This window comes from Staurois parvus, unplaced genomic scaffold (assembly GCF_062004578.1).
Source record: "Staurois parvus isolate SC_StPar_1 unplaced genomic scaffold, SC_StPar_1.0 ptg001328l, whole genome shotgun sequence".
NCBI classification, from domain to species: Eukaryota; Metazoa; Chordata; class Amphibia; order Anura; family Ranidae; genus Staurois; species Staurois parvus.
This window is the reverse complement of record NW_028319124.1, coordinates 1,234,787-1,257,899: the sequence shown is the minus strand read 5'-3', so window position 1 is coordinate 1,257,899 and position 23,113 is coordinate 1,234,787. Positions and strand designations below refer to the sequence as shown.

Genomic DNA, 23,113 nt, shown 5'->3' with positions numbered 1-23,113 from the left:
ACACCTGTTGTTTACTAGAGTTTTCACATAGTTACTATGTGCAGTTTGTATCTAATATGGAAATAACTTTGCCCCCAGCAGTCCCTATCATTTCCACAGATGTCTGTTTTCTCAGACTGCATGTTGCAGGTGCTACATCAGAATTTTTATTACCATTAAATGTGCCCAGATGGCTCTTGGTGAAGTTCTCGTCTTGCTTATCTTTTTCTGTCAATTTGATTATTGGAAAAAAGGCTTAATGACTTTGGAGGAAAATTTACATAAAGAAGCATTTTGATGTTGCCCATAGAAAGAATTCAAATATTACCTGATAGTTTCTTATTTTTTCCCTGGCTACTTTATGAAGCATGTAAAGTATGGGCAGGGTTGGGATGTTATGAACAATGCCAAGGAACTGTGGGCAGTATGGGCAAGACAGGAGTGTAAAAGGTATGGCAGTGGGCAGTAAGAGAAGAATAGAAGTGCAAAGAGTATGGCAGTGGGCACTATGTGCAGGAGAGAAGTGCAAAGGGTATGGTGGTTAGCAGTATGTGCAGGAGAGGAGTGAGAAGGGTACCGCAGTGGGCAGTATGTGCAGGAGAGAAGTGCAAAGGGTATGGTAAGCAATATGTGCAGGAGAGGAGTTTGAAGAGTATGGCAGTGGGCAGTATGTGCAGGAGAGGAGTGAGAAGGGTACGGCAGTAGTAAGTATGTGCAGGAGAAGAGTGCGAGGGTATGACGGTGGACAGTATGTGCAGGAGAAGCGTGTGAATGCTATGGCAGCAAGCAGTATGTGCAGGAGAGGAGTGCAAAGGGTACGGCAGTGGGCAGTATGTGCAGGAGAGGCATGTGAATTGTATAGCAGCGGACAGTATTTGCAGGAGAGGTGCGAAGCGTATGGTGGTGGGCAGTATTTGCAGGAGAGGTGCGAAGGGTATGATGGTGGGCAGTATGTGCAGGAGAGGAGTGCAATGGGTATGGAAGTAGGAAGTATATCCAGAAGAGGAGTGAGAAGGGTACCGCAGTGGGCAGTATGTGCAGGAGAGACGTGCAAAGGGTATGTACAGGAGAGGAGTTTGAAGAGTATAGCAGTGGGAAGTATGCGCAGTAGAGGCATGCAATGGGTATGGCAGTGAGCAGTATGTGCAGGAGAGGAGTGCGAAGGGTACGGCAGTGAGCAGTATGTGCAGGGGAGGAGTGCGAAGGGTATGACGGTGGGTAGTATGTGCAGAAATGACGTGTGTATGGTATTGCAGCGGGCAGAATGTGCAGGAGAAGAGTGCCAAGAGTATGACGGTGGGCAGTATTTGTAGGAGAGGCGTGTGAATGGTATTGCAGCGGGCAGTATTTGCAGAAGAGATGTATGAAGGGTATGCTGGTGGGCAGAATGTGCAGGAGAGGAATGTGAAAGGTTCGGCAGAGAGCAGTATGTGCAGGAAAAGAGTACGAAGAGTATGGCAGTGGGCAGGAAACTAAAGGACGAGAATAGAAATGTAAAGTAGGTACCACAAGGTGGCAGAATTTTCCTGCAGTGGTCCAGTAATTTATTTCAAAGGAAGAGCCCTATGCAGTCTCCAAATCTGATTGGCAAAGTGTTAGTCACATGGTAGAGAAGTAAAGTACGCTTCCTGTTACGGGAAAGAAAAATGTACAAGGCATCCCTAGAGGAGAGAGAATTTATAATAAAATTTAACCAAGTAATGGCCATCGGAACAAAAAAAAATCTTTATCACTGACCAAAGACAGTGCCTACTCCCCTTTGCCGCTAGTAAACCATAGATGTACTATAATTAAATTCTGACATTAGCATAAACTTTGTAAAGTGGCTTGCAGTGCCTGCACATACCTCTGAAAGTCTTCTTAGTTTTCCCAGATATCCTAAATCCTGGGGTGCTCTAATAGGAAACTGCCAACCCTACCTAGAGTATGGAATGCTAATCTACTCTCTCCTGCCTTGTGAACATTTCTACTGACTTATCGTATGGAAGGACAACCTTACTGACCAGTACAATGGTATGGATGATGGAAGGGGCAGGCCAGCTATCCACCTCTGAGAGGGTTGAAATTTCTATATTAGAGAATTTCAGGATTTGGGGATTCTTAGAGGATGGAAAAGATTGTCAAAGTTGTGTGCAAGTACTGTTAAGAATCTGCTTATCACTCCTGGTGCAGGTTTAGAATGATCATACTGCTGAAAGGTGTACTGTGAGGTGGTCTTGTCTACTGTAACGGGAAGCCATGTTTTGGATACATTTTTTCAACTTTATACATTTTAAAATGTTTTTTTCATCTTAATGTGTAGTGTATGTGTGTGAATATATATACTGTATATATATATATATAATATGTATATATATGGATTCACAAAACACTATGAGTTAACTCAGGCTTTCTCAACCAGAGTGCCCAGGCACCCTGGGGTGCCTTGAGGTTTCTTCAGGGGTGCCTTGGCAAAATGTCTAAAATTTGCCTAAAACTTGTATACAAGCCAGCGGGTGGAACAAGCCTGCCTTTTATAGTAGTTACACAAAGTCACAGGTTTTCATTGTGCACCATTACAACTTTCTAGCCGCCAGCGTCCTGACAACCAATGACATCATCAGTTGATAAAGAGGATGTCAGCTGCCTGCAGAGCATCCTAGTTTGACCCTCCCCTGCCCCTCTCCATCAGTGCTGGGATCACATTAGCTCAGTGATGGAGAAAAACTGAGGGAGAAGCGAAACACTGGAATACTAGTCAGTACCAATGTGTAAAAGTGTAGTTGCTGTGAAAGAATAAATCACCTGTAATGTTGGGTGTCCTACATGTTTGGGTGTTGCTGCGCCATATAAAACTATTAGAATAGTTTTTCACATTTTTGAATGGGGTGCCTCAAGACTGTCCATAATTTGAAAGGGTATCTTGACTGAAAAAAGGTTGAGAAACACTGAGTTAACTAACTAATAGTCAATAGATTAGAACTCCACTGATAGGCTGGATAAAACACTGCACAATATTAATATGCACCATATCATATTAAAAAGACTTAAAGTGATACTAAAGGTTCAGTTTTTTGTTTTACAAATAACAAACATGTCATACTTACCTGCAATGTGCAATGGTTTTGCACACAGCAGCCTCGATTCTTCTCTTTTTGGGTCCCTGCCAGCGCTCCTGGCCCCTCCCCCTGCTCAGTGCCCCCATAACATGCTGTTTTCTATTGGGGGCACTGATACATGCTCACTCCTGAGCTGCCTCTGTGTGTCTAAAAGACGCAGAAAGCATGGCTTGGCCAGGTCCTCCTGCTTCCTTCTCACTGGCTGTGATTGGCAGCAGCGGGAGCAAATGGCTCCTACTGCTCTATCTCAGCCAATGAGAAGGGAGAGACCCAGAAGAGTTGTTGCTGTTGGCTAAATGCAGCACACATTCTCATATGTAGACACAGCTGTGAGAATTGGCTCATCGACTTCTATAAAGCTGCGTTTAAATGCGTATATAAACTATCTGCTGTACGATCTACAGCACCTTTTCTGCCCATTTGATTGCACTCTAAGGCAGATTATTTGATTATGTGGTTATTCAAATATGTGATTTTTGGTTACAGGAAAAAACATCTCTTGATTCCCCCATCAACACTGACCCATCATCACTGAACCCCGTGGAGCTATTATATTTTCCCAGAAGGGGCTGCGGGAGAAGTCCCTGCTGGGAAAACGCAATGATTATTGCTAGCGGCTGTAGCCACTGGGAAACTCACATACTAAATGTCCAACATGCTGGTTGTACCCAAGTTGACTAGTGGATACTTGGATACAATCACCCTTCTCATATAAGGATTGAACCTCATCCGGTCCCTGCTGAAACGGCTGAGATTCAATCCAGTTATGACCAGCTTAAGTCTCTCCCCAGGTACAGGCTCAGTTATTACCTTATTAACATACAATGGGGGAGGCCAGGGTCTAGATCTTTAACCCTTTGTTAAGACAGACAGTGCTCAGATATATTTTACAAATGATAATGAGATCTGCCAGCATAGTAAATACAGGGTTAATTATAGCACACATTAAATCCCCAGCCTCATCCTAAACATATAAAAAAGGAGAATTATTGAGGATTTTGCAGCCCTGGAATTTTAAGAAAAGAGCATATTAAAAGGTGAGCAGCAATTTTTTAAATATTTTTCACAAAGCAAGTTATGCTATGTGAATAAGAACATGTAACAAATATAAAGTAGGTGTTATAATGCGGCTGCAAAAGTTGAAAAACACTTAACAAAATATTGTACTGAAAAATGTACTTTTAAGTCCTGACTATAAAAAAAGAAATTATGTACAAAATATTATACATTCCCTTCAATTTGATCTCCTGCAGATGCTTGAAATGCTACTGTACCTTTAAATTATTATTATATTTTTTAACCTTTTGGCCCAGTGTATTCTTCATCGGTCTAAAACTGAAAAGGGATACCTGAGTAAGAATGTGGGGTCTACACCAGAAAAAGCTGAAAGCTGTGATCTCTAGGATGGGCTATTTTCCTCCAAGCTCATGTAACAAAGATTAATTCTAATCCATTGCAGTGTATCATCCCTATACCAAATCACAGGGTGTACAGAGAGAGCTGTTGGAAAGAATTTCTGAGTTTCTGGTTGTCTGGGTAGGATTGTGTGATTATAGTTAGAATTTAGATGTGACTTTAGTAAGATGACCCAGCCGCCGAGGGTAACAACTACACTTTCCAAAGTAAAAATTTGCTACAGTCTTTATCTTCTAGGAACCCCAAATTAACACATTAGCTCTCTCCTGTGAGTAATTACAGGTTTCTCCTCGAATACCAGTACTGTGTCAAAGGGTTCTCAGCCTCTATAATGGTCAGTTCTCTAAAATGCCCTTGCGTGACTTACAAACGCGCAACTCTAATCTAACCTTCAGAGAGTTAATTGCTACAGTGGAATGTGGAGGTGGCCCAGTGGAACACTATATCCTTCATTAGGCAGGGGTGAGCGCGATGTTTTTTCCGTATAGGTAAGGAACTGATTGACCTATAAACCTGTACGATCTGAAATTTCATAGTTACAGAACATTGCTCATTCTTAACTGCCCCGTAACCAGAGCTCCTGTGTCCTAGTTTCCAAGAACTGTTTTTTTTTTGTCATTGAAATTCATTAACTAAGAATACTTCACACACCGCACTGTTTGGATTCCTAGGGGCCCTGCATTGAATTTTTTAGTGTAACAGGGCAATCAAGCAGAGTAATCAAACATATTTTCCACGTTTGACATTCAAAACAAGGCACCAAGCTGCTTTAAAGGGGATAGGAACTAACTTATATTTATAAGTGAATGTTTTCTGTAGAAAATTGAATCCTTTAGTTATCGTACATAGTATACCACTCAATCAATCAATGGTAGACTGGAAAATCAATAAAAAAAATTGAGGAATTTTCCCATAATGACCGGTCATCTCTCACCTTTAATTATATGATCTATGGTAGAGATTGGAAAACCAAGAAACAAAATTATGAAATTTCCCTATAATAACCAGTTAGGCTTCATCTCTAATTACAGTATATGATCTATGGTGGAGATTGGAAAACCATGAAACAAAATGAAAGAATTTCCTCATAATGACCAGTCATCCCTCATCTCTAATTATCGATGATCTATAGCAGAGATTGGAAAACCAAGAAACAAAATTGAGGAATTTCCCTATAGTGACCTGTCAGACCCCATCTCTAATTACAGAATATCTATGGTAGAGACTGGAAACCCAAGGAACAAAAAATGAAGAATTTTCCCATAATCACAAGTCAAAGCTCATCTCTAATTATAGATGATCTACGGTAGAGATTGGAAAACCAAAAAAAAAATTGATGAATTTCCCCATAATGACCAGTTAAGTCTCATCTCTAATTATGCCAATATTCGGGCAAGTTCAACTACCTTTAAATCACAAATGCAGCTACTTGGAAGGTGGATGAAAGAGTTAGTGCTTTATAACATTTTTGGAAGCTAGATAATGATTATTTTGTAAAGTTATATATTGTATATATCAGACTAGATATGTTTGTGGTAGAATGAGAGACATAGGAATTTGGTTCCAAAAGAGGGATCGTACCTCTAAATAAGGGCTAGTGGAAGGTATGCACAATGTTCGGCACCCTAAATTATATCCCTCTGCTAGATCAACTTTAGCAAAGTTCACTATTTGATAGCTTTGAGCATCGCTCCAAGTGCCGATTGTTGCCAACGTCTATGGTGCTCATCCAAGCCTAGTATATACTGTGGTGTAGAAGGACACCACACGTTCTAGCAGCCCATGTGTAGATTGAGATGAAGAGTGCCCTCTACTTAGGCTCCATAAAGGGGTGTGGCCTGGGAGGAGCCTAGGCTGAGGCCTCTCTTCATCTAAATCTATACATGGGCTGCTAAGAGTGCAGCATCCTTTTACTCCATAGTATATCCCTGGCACAGTTCAGAGAATGTTCATTTGCCCCTGAACATATTTCTGAACCTTACTAAAGTCTATGAGAACAAAATCTTGTTTTTCCTTCTTGCCTATTTCAAGATCAAATTGTGAGCATTTGTAAACATGTGTAGTTGGCCACTGCCATGAAGGACGTGTACATGTACATTTTTCGAAATATACCGTTCAACCAGTAGAGGGTCTATTAATGTGTTCAAAAAGGTAACATTAAAATACACCAATCCTTTAAATAACATGCTTTGAAGTATAACTCAAGGCAAAACTTGTCACCCTCTCTACGGTACTTGTCCTGTTTACCAATTAATAATAGAGAGGAAACCTTCTAATCGGGATGCTGGTTCTGGTGACCTGGGGGGCCCCAAGGGATTCCCTTAATTTCCTCTCACTTCATGTTTTGGCTATGGGACAGGAAGTGAAGGTAAATTTCCCCAATGGGAGACAAATGCCAAAAAAAAAAATCTGACAGGGATATAACCCTCCCTTACTCTGTCCAAAATTATTTTTTTTTACCTATAGCTCTATGTTAAGCCTGCATGTGAAGTTGTGTGGCAGTACAAAGTGACATTGTTTGTTTACAAACAGAAGCCAGTAAATTGCCATTTAGTGGCAGGAGTACTACTGCTGCTAAATGACAGATCTCTGGCCAGCTTCTGTTTGTGAACAAATCAAGGAATCTGTAATTTAAGGTTCCCACCACTTAATGACATGTCCCACCGGCTTCTATTTGTAAACAAACAAATTGTGGATCCTTGGTGTTCCATATCTGGCCAATGGCTTCATTATCCCTAGCCTGTCTGTTTGTATACGGAAGTTGGCAGGAGATTTGCATTTGCCATGGAAGCAACAGCAGGTAAACATCATTGGACATGCCTAAGCATTGTGTTTTTAGTTCTTCATTACGTTGGTCTACATTGCTGGATAATGTGTTTTTTTTTGTGGGGGGGGGGGTCCTTGTTTATTTTTCACTAAAAGGGACTTTTTCAGTATGTGCATATTTATTTTTTCACTTTTTTGTGAATGAGTAATGGAGCACTATGTACCCCATGCTTGTTCACCTGTGGGAGGGGGTGGAGGATATCTAGGGGCCTCCTTATTCTAAAGAGGGCTTATACGTTCTGATAAGCACCCCCCCTCCCACAGACCATCACATCCCTTTTTCAGGACATGATGTGGGGATGAAGCCATTGTCCCTTCAACATGAGGACAAGATGCCTTGCAAGCCACCCCCTTGTAAGATACCCCTCCTAATGCTGAGATTAGGTGGCCTGGTATGATTCAGGAAGGGGGTTCATACTTGCTGCTCTTCACCTTTCTGGGCCACCCAGGCTGTGTGTCTAAATAAGGGTCCTTTTTAAATTTTAAGAGAAACAATATGCTGTTTTTTTAATGGTGCTGGCCCTTTAAAAAATTTTAAAAAATGTCATGGGTATTCCTCCCTTAAAATTCATGAAGGACCCCTTAATAAGGTATGTAACCTAGGTGGTCAGGAAAAAGGGGTGAGCAATGACTTTCATGACAATGACTTTAAAATAGGGAAGGGGGCAGACATATGGCCTCTTGTTCTCCTTCACAAAAAAAAGTAAAAAAGTAAATAAAACCCCAAACAGGGCAAAAACACAAACGCGTGACTTCATATGTTTCTCATCAAAGCATTCAGGTCATGTACCTAAATATCACGTAGGTGTGAAATTGTTATTCCTTCACACTCAACAATATTGTAACTATTAGATGTGTTAATTTTTAATGAATTAATATTTTTTGTTCATTAATCATTTTCTTTCTGCTGTGAACGGTCTTTTTTCTGCTTCCCTCATAAACACCTCTTAGAACTTCATAATAAACCCGGCATGTTACTTTAAGCCCAGCTCCACTCTATCTCACACCTCGGTGGAGACTACAAGTGGTTGTTTCAACACCTTACACAGGCATTGCACCTCCAAAAGGCACCTGCGTTCCAGTGTACTGCAACCCACTTAACTTGCTACTGTGCATTGTGGTGGGCTGCATTAGAAAAAAGGAGCAGGCCCTCTAACCCTCGTGTATTGTTTTGCTACTGTATTGTCTCATGTCTTGTCCCCCATTCTAATGTACAGCGCTCAGCAAACCCTTTGGCACTATATAAATACTCTATAGTAATAATAATAATAAAAGGTAAATGGTTTTTTAATCTGTTCTGGTGCATTTGCAGCCCATGCACATTAACCCTTGTGAGTTAACACAACGCACCGGAACTGGTATAGTCCTGGTTTAAGACTGCATTATCACTGTGGCAATGGCTAATACTAGCAAGGTACATTGCACTCACACATTGGAGACTTCTCGTCCAGTTTCCATTTCCACTACCTGGCTATACACTAAAAATTTTAAGAAATTTCAACCATTTTCAATTAAATAGCTAAACAAAAGGTTCAAAGTAACCTGCTACCAACAGTTTCTACCTAAATCATTAAAACTTTTGTTTTTAGGTTACCATGACTTTTTCAATTTTTTCTACAATTGCAAGCAGTTGTGAGTTCATTCACAACATCGCGGTGTGTCAAAATACGTGCACTATTGCCAACATGCATTGGATTAACACAACCCATTCAAAATAATTGGGTTGCCAACGCACTACAAATGGGGCATGTAGTATTTCAGGCAGTGCATGCTTTGCAACATGCTAGTTTGTCCACTAGGAGCACTGGTGTGCAAATCAGAAAGGCATTGCTGTGCATTACCACCAGGGGCGGACGAACCATTTGGAAACTTGGGCACTGCCCGAGGGCCCGGGTCAGTAGGGGGCCCCATGAGATGCCCTTGGTACCTTTTTCATAGGCTTTTTTGAGTTTGGGCAAGGACATAGGGGCCCCATGATCCCCTATTGCCCGGGGGCCCCATGAGTTGTCAGTCCGCCCCTGATTACCACCACACAATTTTAAAAAAAAAATGCCTTGTGCATGTACATCATAAAGCCTTAATGTGTTACTAAACCCACAACAGTAAAATCAGTCTGTATATGCAGTAAAGCATACTTGGTATACTCACTGTGGAACCTAAGGGGTTAATCCTCTGCATTATGTAAAAAGGCTGCTTGATGTTTTCTTCTCTGCCTCTCCTCTTGTTCAAATGCCCACGCTGATAAGACAGACTAAACTGTGCCCTTCTGCACATGCTCAGTTTAGTGTGTATTGCTAGAGAGTTTTTTTTTCTTGGGAGTGTGCATGTGATCAGCACAGGGCCAATCACACTGTCCAGACAGAGGTCAGGGGATTTACATCCTCCTCGAGAAAACTCCTCCTACAAGCATTAACCAGTGCTCAGCTGAAGTCACAAGATGGCTCTAACTGCTGATGAGAAAAGGTATTTAGCAGTTTATATTTACTAAAATAATTGCATTTCCATGTTCTGTGTACTGTGGGAAAACAGATATAGTGAATGCAGGGTCCGGGGAGAGCAGATATAGTGAATGCAGGGTCTGGGGAGAGCAGATATAGTGAATGCAGGGTCCGGGGAGACCAGATATAGTGAATGCAGGGTCCGGGGAGAGCAGATATAGTGAATGCAGGGTCTGGGGAGAGCAGATATAGTGAATGCAGGGTCCGGGGAGACCAGATATAGTGAATGCAGGGTCCGGGGAGACCAGATATAGTGAATGCGGGGTCCGGGGAGAGCAGATATAGTGAATGCAGGGTCCAGGGTTTAGTAACATTTTAAAATCCTAAAGTGGAAGTTCAGCCAAAATCTAACTAAGACTAAACTTACTCCCACCCCCATTCTATTCTACAGTATCTACTCTGTGAAGGGAAAGATGCCTATACTTACCTATTCTGAAGCCGCTCTGGTCCGGTCACGTGATCAGGTCCAAGCGCTGATTTCATCTTATCGGAGGGACAGTCGACAATGGGTGGCCTAAGCCTATCGGTGAGGTCACTGCACAGGCATTTGCAGCCATTGTTGGTGATCTCTCCTCTTCTCTGCGGCCACTGCTGGAAAGATCATGTGACTGGACCAGAGCCGCTTCAGAATAGGTAAGTATATGCATCTTTTCTTTATGGGGTTAGATAGAATAGTTTTAGAATAGGGGAGGGAGTAGGTTTAGCCTTAGTTAGATTTTGACTGACTTTTCACTCTAATGTCTAAACCCAGAATTTCTATTTTTTGGGGAGTAGAGCAGAGAAAGGTTAAACACGTTAATTTTTTTGCTGTATCCTGTTGGGTAGATTTTTCTTAACTTGCTTTCTAAGGCCCCATGCATATTGGGCTTTTGGTTGTGGTGGATAGAAGGAGCTGAGTGGTGCACACAGCAGTACTTCTGTTTAGGGCAGAATGTGCCTGGGGCAAATGACCAGAATGTAAATGGTTTGCATTGCAGGCATTCATCTCTGGGAGCACACTGCTAGGTGCACTGCCCAGCCCTGTCCAGCCGCAGCAGAGGTCAGACTCTATTAAAATTTGACATGCTGCCAGCAGCAAGAGTTGGATGGTTCCCCTGTGCCCTCCAGCCCCAGCTAAACACCAGAGCCTCATGCACTGAAGTTGAACTCCCAATGTGTATGAAGCCAAAAGGTAGTAAGTAGGAATACCCTCTTAAACAGGTTTCCCTATTTGAAGATTCCACCTTACCTCCTGTTCAAGTGACAACTGTAAAATTTTATCACTTTCTGTTCCAGTGACAATGTTTACTAGAAAAAAAAAGAGCAAATCTCCCAAGGGGGGACACAGAGAGCAATAAATATGTTATGGGGTTTCAACTTTTTTTTTACCTATATATACATAACTTTGGGCCTGAACTCAAAAAGTAAAGATTTGCTATGCTGACATTAACATCTAGGTAACCTGTTCCTAAGCAGTACCCTGAAAAAAGTTTATTTTATTTTGCTGAAACAAAAAGAGAACTTTCTGTGCCCACAACCACATAGCTGTATGCTAGTGCTAGTCTCATGAGATTTGGAGTGAAATTTGCTAATGTCACTACTGTGCAGCTCATTGTGCTCCTTGCTGGAGGGGAAGCTGTACATAAGGAGCTACAGTGCATGATTCTGCCAACTTCTGCTTCATTCATTCTTTATAGTTGTGCTTCTGACTCTCTCCTGCTTGAGTATTACCCCATCAGTCATCAAAAGGGGAGGTGTGACATAAAAAAGCAAAGGCCTGCCTCTAGTAGAATGTCTACATCCACACAGAGACACAGTGCAGAACAAGGCATGGTAAGCCGGCAATGGGGAAAGGATCATCTGGAGCAAAACAACAGGCAATACTGATGACTAGTCCTTTGCCGTCTGATTGAATTTTCCGGATACAGCTTCAACAGTACAGGTCAGCTTCATCATTTTTCTCTATGCACTAATCTTAAAGTTAAGTCCACAAAAGCAGCAAATATTGTGCTCCTGCTACTTTTTAACTATTTTTTCTATAGTTGAACTAGGAACTACAGAAAAGCTTTTGGAGTGTGTGCCTATTTTCCTTTTGGAGTGTGTGCCTATTTTCCTTTTGGAGTGTGTGCCTATTTTCCTTTAAATGCCAAAAAATTTTATAACTGTGTATGAAATAAAGCCCTAAGAATATTGGGAGTAGAGATCAGAGAGATAGATAATAATACTATGTGGATTATATTTTCATTAACCAGAATATTTGATTACTCATAAATTATATTTTAGTTTGGATTAATTGTGGAGGCGGCCATCTAGAGCCATTTTTCTTCTTTTCTTCTCTTCTCTTCTAACTGCAGCCCTGTCGTAGTCTGTATGTTTGACCAGTATTAGTAATACATAACTTGCTATGCCTTGTGTTTGCTGGATATTATTACTAGTTCACTGACTGCTTTTACTTATTGCCTGGTATCACTCCTTAAAGCAGTAGTAAAGGCTCAAGTTGTTTTACCTTCATGCATTCTATGCATGAAGGTAAAGAAACTTCTGTGAGCAGTGCCCCCATCCCTTCTAAATATTTATCTGAACCCCATCTCGATCCAGCAATGTCTCTTCCTTCTCATTGGCTGAGACAACAGCGGTAGCCATTGGCTTCCGCTACTGTCAATCCCAGCCAGTGAGCCTATGAGGAGAGAGCGGGGCAGGGCTGGGCTACTCTCCATGCGTGAATGGACACACAGAGCAGCGGCTCGGGAATGAGCCTGCTTGGGTGCCCCCATAGCAAGCTGCTTGCTATGGGGGCACTAGGCAGGAGGGAGGTGCCCAAAGCACTGGCAGGGGACCCAAGAAGAGGAGGACGGGGCTGCTATGTACAACACTATTGCACAGAGCAGGTAAGTATGACATGGCCACTTCCTGGATTCCCTGCATGCTTTGCAGTTTCTCCTCGGCTGTTTACTTTCCATTTCTAAAGACTACATATCCCATGGTACCTTGCTGCCTGCAAGCAATGATTCCTGTACTGACTCTGCCTACTGTAGCTCCTCCTCTCAACAACTCTGTAGTTCAGAAGGCAGGCTTTGTGAAATGTGTGACACAGCAGTGCCTACTCACAGGGATTAGTGAAAACGTGTCACAGAATTCAAGGAAGGAAATGTGTGGGGATCTTACAAACTTCCAGACTGTTCTGATTAATAGAAATAGGCTAGAAATAATTGAGATACACTGTGGAAATGAATATATGATTTCACATTTTGACCATACATACATTTTAAAGAGTGACCGAAACCTTGCTCATGCTGGGCAAATTGACACTGTGCAAAGACCAAAAAGAATTGCACATGTCTAGCAGTGGACTGAGGAAAGTTGAGTATATGCTGCCGGGAGTTAAGTAGCCCTCTTTCTCTGCCTTGTATTGACAAAGTAGAAAGGTAACTTTAATAACCAATTGCAGCTTCGAACTATGATCACACAAAACCGTCCCACTACCATTCAAATATCGCTAGTTGAGCATAGAGATGTACAGACGGATTTTGGTAAAATTCGTTTGGCAGCCAAGTTTCTGATTTTTTGTCAGTTTTTTCTCTGCCTGTCTTTTCATTCTGTGAAAAATTTAAAATAATGGTGGTAACAAGCACAAGAACCGTTCCAGGATAGTCAAAAGCAGAGCCATGACCCTCAGGAGCTATTTAGTGCCCTTTTTCCACTCTTATAGCTGAGTTTCAGGAATCCAGCCACTTTGTAAAAAGTGAAGGGACACTATGAGTTAAGTCCAATGAGGTGCTTGACATCTTCTGAACTTATCTCTATTAATTATATCTGACAGGTTTATGGCTTTTCCACAGATACATGAGGCACTCAGACCTGTGAGAGAGAAGAGAGGAAAACAGAGCAGCTATGCCCGCCTCTTCCCTCTAATGCCCATTTAGAGAAGCCTTTATAATTTGTGAACGAGTTCACATAATACAAAGGCTTCTGTGAATGAGCAGGAGGAGGGAAGGGTGGGCATAGAAGCTGCAGTGACTCTACTGCTGAAGATGCTGAGACCTGAAGCATCAGCATTGGGCTCATGGAACTACAGAGATAGTGGTCTCCCAGGAGTACTATAAACCTGTTAGATATAAATAAAAGTTCAGGAGATGTTATGCATCTCATTGGACCTAACTCATGGTGTGCCTTCACATTTTACAAAGGAGCTGAATTCTAATATTTTTTTTAGCTTTACTCCCAATGCATTTTGCCAAAATAGCTAAATTCCTGTGAAATCCCAGCTATTCATTACCCTTGATATTTGGGCTAAAAGAAAACTTTCAATTTCACTCCTTTTTATCTGAATGAAGCTGTAAATAAACTAAAGGCACATAATTTATTATCTGCAGCACCCTATCCTCCCACTAATGCTCACAATATAGAGGACTATATCATGGAGAGAGTTCTGTAACAAGGATTTTCCTACTATTGAGCTACAGATGGCCATGGCAGAGCAGGACAATTTCCCTTGTGTCCCTTGCTCTTGGTCATTCAACATTATGGATCAGATGACATGACCAGGCGAAGAGAACACATGTGGAAGGGTTTGTGCTCTGGGCGCAACTCATCAGCATTCTGTCCTTGACAATCTTCTTTTTGCATCACCCCTATACCAAATATATTTTCTTGTATTCTGAATGTTGGTAAGGATCATAAAGAGCTCCCTAGAGCTGGGACCCTCCCAGCTATTGAACCTTTTCATATATCCCTGTATATCTGACTATTGTAAGCTTCCTACTGTCCCTTTTTTCTATGCTATCCAATGATGTGATTCAAATCTGGGTACTTTAGGGTCGCGGTCTGTTATTTTTTTTTAGAAAGCCATTAAAAGGTATCATATCTATTTAAGAACAAAATACTTTTGATTATCTACTGGCTAGGGCTGTGCAAAGCACCATTTAGACAATCTGTTTCTTACTTATTTAACATCTGCAACTCCCAAGGGAAAATCAGCTCTCATTAATCATTTATTACAAGAAGCTCCTTAACCCCTTCTTGCAATATTACATCTGATAAGTGCACTTAAAGGGAACAGAAAAAGTGGAGCTTCCATTTATGATATATAGTATTTGTTAAGGTGCAGACTCTGGGTCACCTTCACCTTTAGAGTGAATTTCTAGTTAATAAAAGGAACCCTTTTCTCTACCTACTGTATCTGCTCTTAGACAATTACTAGTTTTTATTTGAAATTCTATCCAAAAGCCCCAATTAGTTACATAATACCAAAGTCATGTGATCCCAATTCTTATATTCTATAACCTATAGTGTGGGTGGGTCCTTCTACCAGTGGCCATGTCAATTTCCTACAGAAGTGAACATTGTCCATTAGCTACCTGAAAAATCCATTACAGGGTCTTCAAGGTGTCTTCCCAGGGTTATGAATTCTCCCATCAGTGACTTCATGATGCAAGGGGAGGCATAAAGACTGGACAGCTGGCCTGAAGTGGAGCTTGCTATCATATTGTGGAAATAGCAGAAGAGGCACCGTAGATTGCCATGCTGACTTAGATAACTAAAAGAGGGTGTAAAACTGGTGGAGGACTAGGAGTTGGTGGGAAAGCGGGAGGGGAATTTAGCTGCCCAAAGATGGGCTTTAAACACAAGTCAACAATGACTTGTAATTACTATTTTTCTATCCCCACAAAAGTACTTTAGAAGCAAACTTTCACTTTGTCCATTAAGGCCCAAACACTGTCAAAATGGGCAAGGGAAGAAGTCATTAACCGACTCTGACACTGACCTTACACAGGGATTAGACTCAGGGTTCCAGCAGACAAAAAAAAGCAGTGGGGGAGTGCAGAAATGGTAACAATCAGTGGGCGGAGGAAAGTGGTCTTTCAAGAGAACATGTCACTTTGCCTTTGACAGGCTCCATTAAGGCTGACCATACATATAGGACGACAGTCAGATTGTACAAGCCTGATTTCTGTAGATAGGTGCATAAACATGCACACTGTACAGCCCTATCCTGCAAGTTTTATACCCTCAGCAGTCCAACCAGACATTGACTCAAGCAATAATTGGCTAGGCTGTCTACATTGATAGAGTGCATGCTTAACATCTTCTAGCATGCATAAAGTAAAAACTAATGTTAATCAGCACATCACATACGTTCCAATAACATTGTAATAACTCCCACACTGCAGTCAATTTACTTTACATTTCTTTGGTTTATTAAACAATTGGATTGTAATGTGTGTGGGTACTGTCTCGTCAGGTGCATATGTATGAGTCTGTTGGGCAATCTATATGTGATTAATCAGGCTGAGGTACATGGGGGTGTGAACCTAGGCATTAATCACATTGCTCATTCAATTCTAAGGATGTGATTAACTGCTGCAAGTTTATGCAATAAACCAAACGCATTAAAAGCAACGTCTGGACTTTCTTCTAGAAGCCATCTGATTGCTCTTAGGGTGAACGTACAAGAACATTAGAGTAATAAGCAAGCAAGGTTTACCTATGAAAATAAATCTTGACACACAAACAAGCATTGGAGCAGCAGCAACGAGCAGCCCCTAAGATTTACGGCAAGCCCAGCAACTAGATTTGACTTTTTGACTTTAGTTTTCCCCAAGAACCCTGAAGAATAGAGTGCCCTTAAATCCCCAAAACACATTGGAAGTATTCACATCACTATTATAAAAAAAGGTATGGATTCTTTAAACTGAAAAATTATTTCTTATTGCTGTGCTCTTCACCCACCACTTCTGGTGTATAAAAATGCCCACCTTTAGGTACTTTCAGAAATAATGTACTGCATTTTAAGTGACTCTGTCACTAGAGGTAAAAATACCAAAACAACAAAGTGCCTCTAAAAAAAGAAGAGAGTTAATATTTAGCACACTGGTTGTCTGAACTACCAAACGTTGCTGCGTTGCAAAAATACAGATGCCCATCCAACACACATCCTGGAGTGGAGTTTTCTAGTCCCACCCCTGCTCTCAGCGGCTGCATCCTACAGCCCCTATATCACTACTGTGCCTTTTAAGTAGGGGCCCTTGGGAGGAACTGGTGAGCACAGCTGGGGATAACCTGTATAACATACCTAGCTTCTTTTTCACCTGGATAACTCTAGCATCAAGATCTTCCTCAATGGAATTCCCAAATCTGCGATACTTACCTACCATGAAATATTGCTCATCTTGCTGTATTTTGAAACTCTTCACTTACTGCATTCTCTTTAAAGTTAAAAAATGTCCACAAAGAGAAGAAAGACCCTACTCCCCTCCTGCCCCGAATAATTACTGCAACAGTTGGGTGCTGGAGACACCAAGAAATGGGAAAAATTAGTGGAAAACTCAAACTATTGCCATCATTCTTGCATGGTTGTTGGAAGGCTGAATCATATGCTGGCATCTTCTTTCTTTCTGGGGATCTGTTGCTGGAGGATCACCAGTGAAATTCCTAGCTTTGACCAACAGCTGAGGCCAATACAAAGCCAAATGATGGTGTCAGGCTCCCCTGATGTATTCTCCATAAAGCAGAATAAACAGATAATTATGGCAGCCAGCTGCCAGACTGTGATACTCTGGGCAAAGACAATGGGCAGAGATACAATACAATAAGGGGAAATCTCGCTGGAGTTTCCAGTGGGTGATTCAACCCTCCGATGCCTATCAAAAACTGAAATGTGACTTTTCGGTGGGTTTTTTTTGTATGTGTTTGCTGTAGGAAATCTGTTCTGTGTTCATTGGGTCCAATGTACACATGCCACATGCCAAGCTGTTTGTGATATAGCAGTTAAGGGATACAGATTCTCTATGGGAACAACATTTTGTTGCCAAGCAACAAGAGAATGTGCATCTCAAAGTGTTTATAGGAGGAACTCTATATGTAACTAAACATATTTTGTTTAAGTGATGAATTTGATTGTAATATAGCCAGTAATAATGGGTGGCATGTGTATTCATAACTAAGGTATAATGGACATGGCCAAATGCTAAAAGTGTTTTTGAAGACTAAACATTGCCTTTTTGTCCAAATACAGGTAACGGTGCTTCATTGTCAAGGTATCGCTACCCAGCCTAAATCAAGGATAATAGCTCAGTCAGTTTGGTAATAACGTAATCTTTTCGGTCATTGGAAGATCTCCACGTTATGCATCCAAATACATTTTATTCATGTGATGCATCTGGTAATATGGCCAGTGTTATTTGGATGGTATAGGGATTCATAACCAAATAATTACGAACATGGCCAAATGCCAAAAATGTTTTTGAAGACTGAACATTGTCTTTTGTTCAAGTACAGGTACTGCTGCGTCATTGTCTAGGTATTGCCACCTATCCTACATCAAGGGGAAAAGCACGGCCAGGTTGGTAATAATGTAATCTTAGTGGTCATTGGAAGATCTCCACGCTTTATATGTATCCAAATAAATTTTGTCAAGTGATGCAACTGTTTGTAATATTTCGAGTTATATTTGGGTGGTATAGGGGTTCATGACCAATTAATAATAGACATGACCAAATGCCAAAAGTGTTTTTAAAGACTGAACATTGAACATTGTCTTTTTGACCAAGGACAGGAAATAGTGCTTTATTTTCAAGGTATTGCTGCCTTACCTAATACAAGGAGAAAAGGTTGGTAGTAATCAGGGGCGGACTGACCATTTGGAAACTGCCCGAGGGCCTGGGGTCAGTAGGGGGCCCCATAAGATGCCCCTGGTACCTTTTTCATAGGCTTTTTTGAGTTTGGGCAAGGACACAGGGGCCCCATGATCCCCTATTGCCTGGGGGTCCCATGAGTTGTCAGTCCGCCCCTGGTAGTAACGTAATCCCAGTGGTCACTGGAAGATCTCCAGTCTCTCTTGATAGAACTGCCTATCAACTGGAAGCCCTTGCATGACCAGTTTCTTTAGCAGGAATCTCTAGCAGCTGGAGTTTTTCCAAGTTTTAAATTTGGGAAGTTTAACAAGTACAGTGGGGACCGAAAGTTTGGGCACCCCAGCTAAAAATTTGTATTAATGTGCATAAAGAAGCCAAGGAAAGATGGAAAAATCTCCAAAAGGCATCAAATTACAGATTAGACATTCTTATAATATGTCAACAAAAGTTAGATTTTATTTCCATCATTTACACTTTCAAAATAACAGAAAACAAAAAAATGGCATCTGCAAAAGTTTGGGCACCCTGCAGAGTTAATATCTTGTACTGCCCCCTTTGGCAAGTATCACAGCTTGTAAACGCTTTTTGTAGCCAGCCAAGAGTCGTTCAATTCTTGTTTGAGGTATCTTTGCCCATTCTTCCTTACAAAAGTCTTCCAGTTCTTTGAGATTTCTGGGCTGTCTGTCACGCACTTCTCTTTTAAGGTCTATCCATAGATTTTCAATTATGTTGAGGTCAGGAGATTGTGAAGGCCATGGCAAAACCTTCAGTTTACGCCTCTTGATGTAATCCCCCGTGGATTTTGAGGTGTGTTTAGGATCATTATCCATTTGTAGAAGCCATCCTCTCTTTAACTTCAGCTTTTTCACAGATGACATCAAGTTACCATCCAAAATTTGCTGAAATTTTATTGAATCCATTTTTCCTTCTACTCGTGAGATGTTCCCTGTGCCACTGGCTGCAACACAACCCCAAAGCATGATAGATCCAACCCCATGCTTAACAGTTGGACAGAGGTTCTTTTCATTAAATTCTGTGCCCCTTCTTCTCCAAACGTACCTTTGCTCATTCCGGCCAAAAAGTTCAATTTTAACCTCATCGGTCCACAGAACTTGTTTCCAAAATGCATCAGGCTTGTCTATATGTTCATTTGCAAAGTTCAAACGATGATTTTTGTGGTGAGGACGTAGAAGAGGTTTTCTTCTGATGACTCTTCCATGAAGACCATATTTGTACAAGTATCTCTTTATAGTGGAATAGTGTACCACAACTCCAGTGTCTGCCAGATCTTTCTGGAGGGATCGTGCAGTCAAACGTGGGTTTTGAATTGTTTTTCTCACAATCCTGCGAGCTGTTCTGTCTGATATTTTTCTTGGTCTTCCAGATCTTGCTTTATCTTCCACTGTTCCCGATGACTCCCATTTCTTAATTACATTCAGAACAGAGGATATTGACATCTGAAAACGCTTTGCTATTTTCTTATAGCCTTCTCCAGCTTTGTGAGCGTCAACTATTTTCAGTTTCAGTTTTCTAGACAACTGCATAGAAGAACCCATGGTGCTGATTGTTGGGGCAAGGTCAGATGAGTCTGACATCACCTGGTCTTCCCAGACGATGATTGAGAACAATCCATGACACTGGCAGGTCTCAGCTTTGCAAAGGGGGCAGTGCATGCTATAAATTCTGCAGGGTGCCCAAACTTTTGCAGATGCCATTTTTTTGTTTTCTGTTATTTTGAAAGTGTAAATGATGGAAAAAAAATCTAACTTATGTTGACATATTATAAGAATGTCTAATCTGTAATTTGATGCCTTTTGGAGATTTTTCCATCTTTCCTTGGTTTCTTTATGCACATTAATACAAATTTTTAGCTGGGGTGCCCAAACTTTCGATCCCCACTGTATGTGCATAATTTATTGGATCATAAAAGGGCATCGGGATGAGATAATGATACAGCCTTGAAGAGGTGGTATCCTTAGTTCTTTTGTGGAGGGACAAAATTCATATGGGGTTCAAAACGTTTCATCTGCATATTGGTATGCTCCAGGCTCTCCTCAAATGTAAAAATATTCCTAAATTTAGGTATATGTACACCCTAAATGAGTGACATTTAACTTGCTTAAACAGCGTGCATATAATGTGTGAACAGTTACCATGTCTTTTCATTGAATATTTGTTTTCACCATTTTTTCATCTTTTGTTGAGTATGAGCACTGTTGATCTCTTCCAGCCTCTTTGAAGCCGCAACCTTTATATATGCATATCAGCAGCTACTGGTCTCTTGATGGTGAAACATGGCTATACAAGTGTGTGACAGGGGGACAATGTAGGACACAAAATAACAGAAAGTGCCTGAACAAAGAACTGCATGGTAGGATCACCAGGGATTCTTTTAATGAAAGCTGTAGATTTTAAATGATTGAAAATGACTTGTGAAATGGCATTCAAATCTGAAAACTTAAATGAGATTTGAATGATTTGATATATACTTTAAAAGCTTTCTGACCAAAGTGTCCCTATTGTATGTATTTGCCTGTAAGATTGGGTCAGGGACATTAGATTTTATATTCTTCTGGTGCACAAAGTGATGCAAATGATTCTATGTCCTCTGTAAAACACAGTTTAACATACCATTGCTATATAACTACATAACATAAAAGCTGAGTGAAAAAGTTCTGAAGGTGCCATCTGACTCCAACATTAGCATACGTGGTCACTACAGACCTACAGAGTACTCTGAAACCTCGTTATGCTCTATTATCTCAACAGCTAACGAAATTACTCTTCCTACGCTAACATAAGCACTTTAGTGTACATATTATTTGACTAATATACATTTGCTAATTTTATCACATTACTATCTGCACTCTAAAAGCACACGGAGAGCGAGCGACAGAAAGAGCGTATGTTTATTAACAGTGTCCACACTAATTATCTCGCCTAATCAATACAACATCTTAATTTTTAATCTTTCCTCCATGGTGGATGGTATTCCCACTGTATGACATGCAAGTTCAATTACCCTTCCTGCTTACACTAAATGAGAGGAATAATAACTTACAGCGAGTTTAGATAAATATTTCCCACTCACAATGGCTGCTAATTACATACTGGTAATATGTACGACATGATAAGATTAATGTTACATTGATTTGTTGAATGATATGAAGAGATGGGGGTAGCATGAAATTCATCTTCTTCAATTGATATTTTTTTTTTTCTAGTATGGATTTTTAAAAAGGTCCTATACTCAAATAATCCTCTGTTATTGTGACAACTCTGCTTCATTAAACTAAATGAGGCTCAGAAATACTAACCTTTTCTTGCCAAAATGGGGCTTCCTGTAGCAGCCTATTACATGGCTGGGGGGGGGGGGGGGTGCTGTTTGGGCAGTGCCGCTGACTGTCAAAGGGACATACTGGAAAAACTGCATCTGATCAGCGCTTACAGCCAATGGCTGCGAACGCTGATTAGTGTGTTCTGTTGGGGGGCACAGCAGGAGAGATCGCTGCACTAACATCACTTAAAGCGGAGTTCCACCTAAAAAAAATAAAAGTCAGCAGCTACAAAAACTGTAGCTGCTGACTTTTATAATACAGCCACTTACCTGTCCCTTGGTCCAGCGGTGTGTTCACCACAATTGGTTTCACCGGCCGTCTTCTCTCCCTGGCGCCGGCATCTTCAGTGTGGGCACCCGGCTGTGACAGCTTGCAGCTTTACAGCTGGGTGCCCACTGCGCATGCGCCAGAAGTGCTGCGCTTTGTGAATGGCCCCGTAGTCTTCTGGGACCTGTCACATGTCCCAGAAGACTATGAGGAGGGAGGAGGTGAGGACAACTTCTGCTTCCGATCGCCTAGGTAATTGCAGTGGAAGTGTGGGAAGGAGTGCCCACTCCCCCCCTTCCGCTCCCCAAAGGAGCCAATCCGTAATGGGGAGCGGGGGACAAAGGCTTAAAGCTGAGCTTTCCTTTTTGGATGGAGCTCTGCTTTAAGCCGGCCATAGATGGTTCGAATCATGGCTGGTTTAGCAGTGGCCAGCTGAGATTCTTACCATCTATGGGTAGGCTAATTGTACACAAATCGATTGTTATAAGACTTGGGTACAATCAGCTGGTTGGATTGTCATGCAATTATTGAGAGCGGCTATAACAAAAGAGCTTCACGGGAGGATTCCTCCATCAACACTCACTGTGTAATGGGGGAATTGAGCACTTTTCTTGGGTTTCAGGAAAGAAAATCGCATTTCACCTATGGCCAGTTTTAGTAAGTACAGCGATCTCAGTTTTTTTTTTTTTGCTCAGCCTGCTGGGTTGAATGAAAAAAAAAAAAAATGAATGCGTGTACCAGGCTTTAGGGAACAAGTTTGTCCAGAAACTGCTTTAGACCGCTCAAATGCCACATCCGTAAATAACAGATGTATATCAACAAAATGCACAAAATATAGGACTTTACTGGCATTGAAGGGCAACCCACACATATTATGTGTTATGAACAAAATTTGTACTTTTATACAAAAAAATGTGTGGGTTCCCCTTCAATGTCAGTAAAGTCCTATATTTTGTGCGTTTTTTTTGGGAAAAGTTTGTCAGAAGAGGTGATGGATTGGCTGCATGCAATATGGACATTTTGGTACCAGGCTTTTCAGAATTTATATTTTGGCACACAGAAATAGCAAAGTTTCTGCT

General features: G+C 41.2%; 1 protein-coding gene across 2 annotated transcripts in view; it reads right to left on the bottom strand.

Moving 5' to 3' along the window:
- Nucleotides 1-23,113, bottom strand: part of ADGRL1 (adhesion G protein-coupled receptor L1) — a 584,175-nt gene that overhangs the window by 204,474 nt on the left and 356,588 nt on the right. The gene's annotated exons all lie outside the window — the stretch shown is intronic.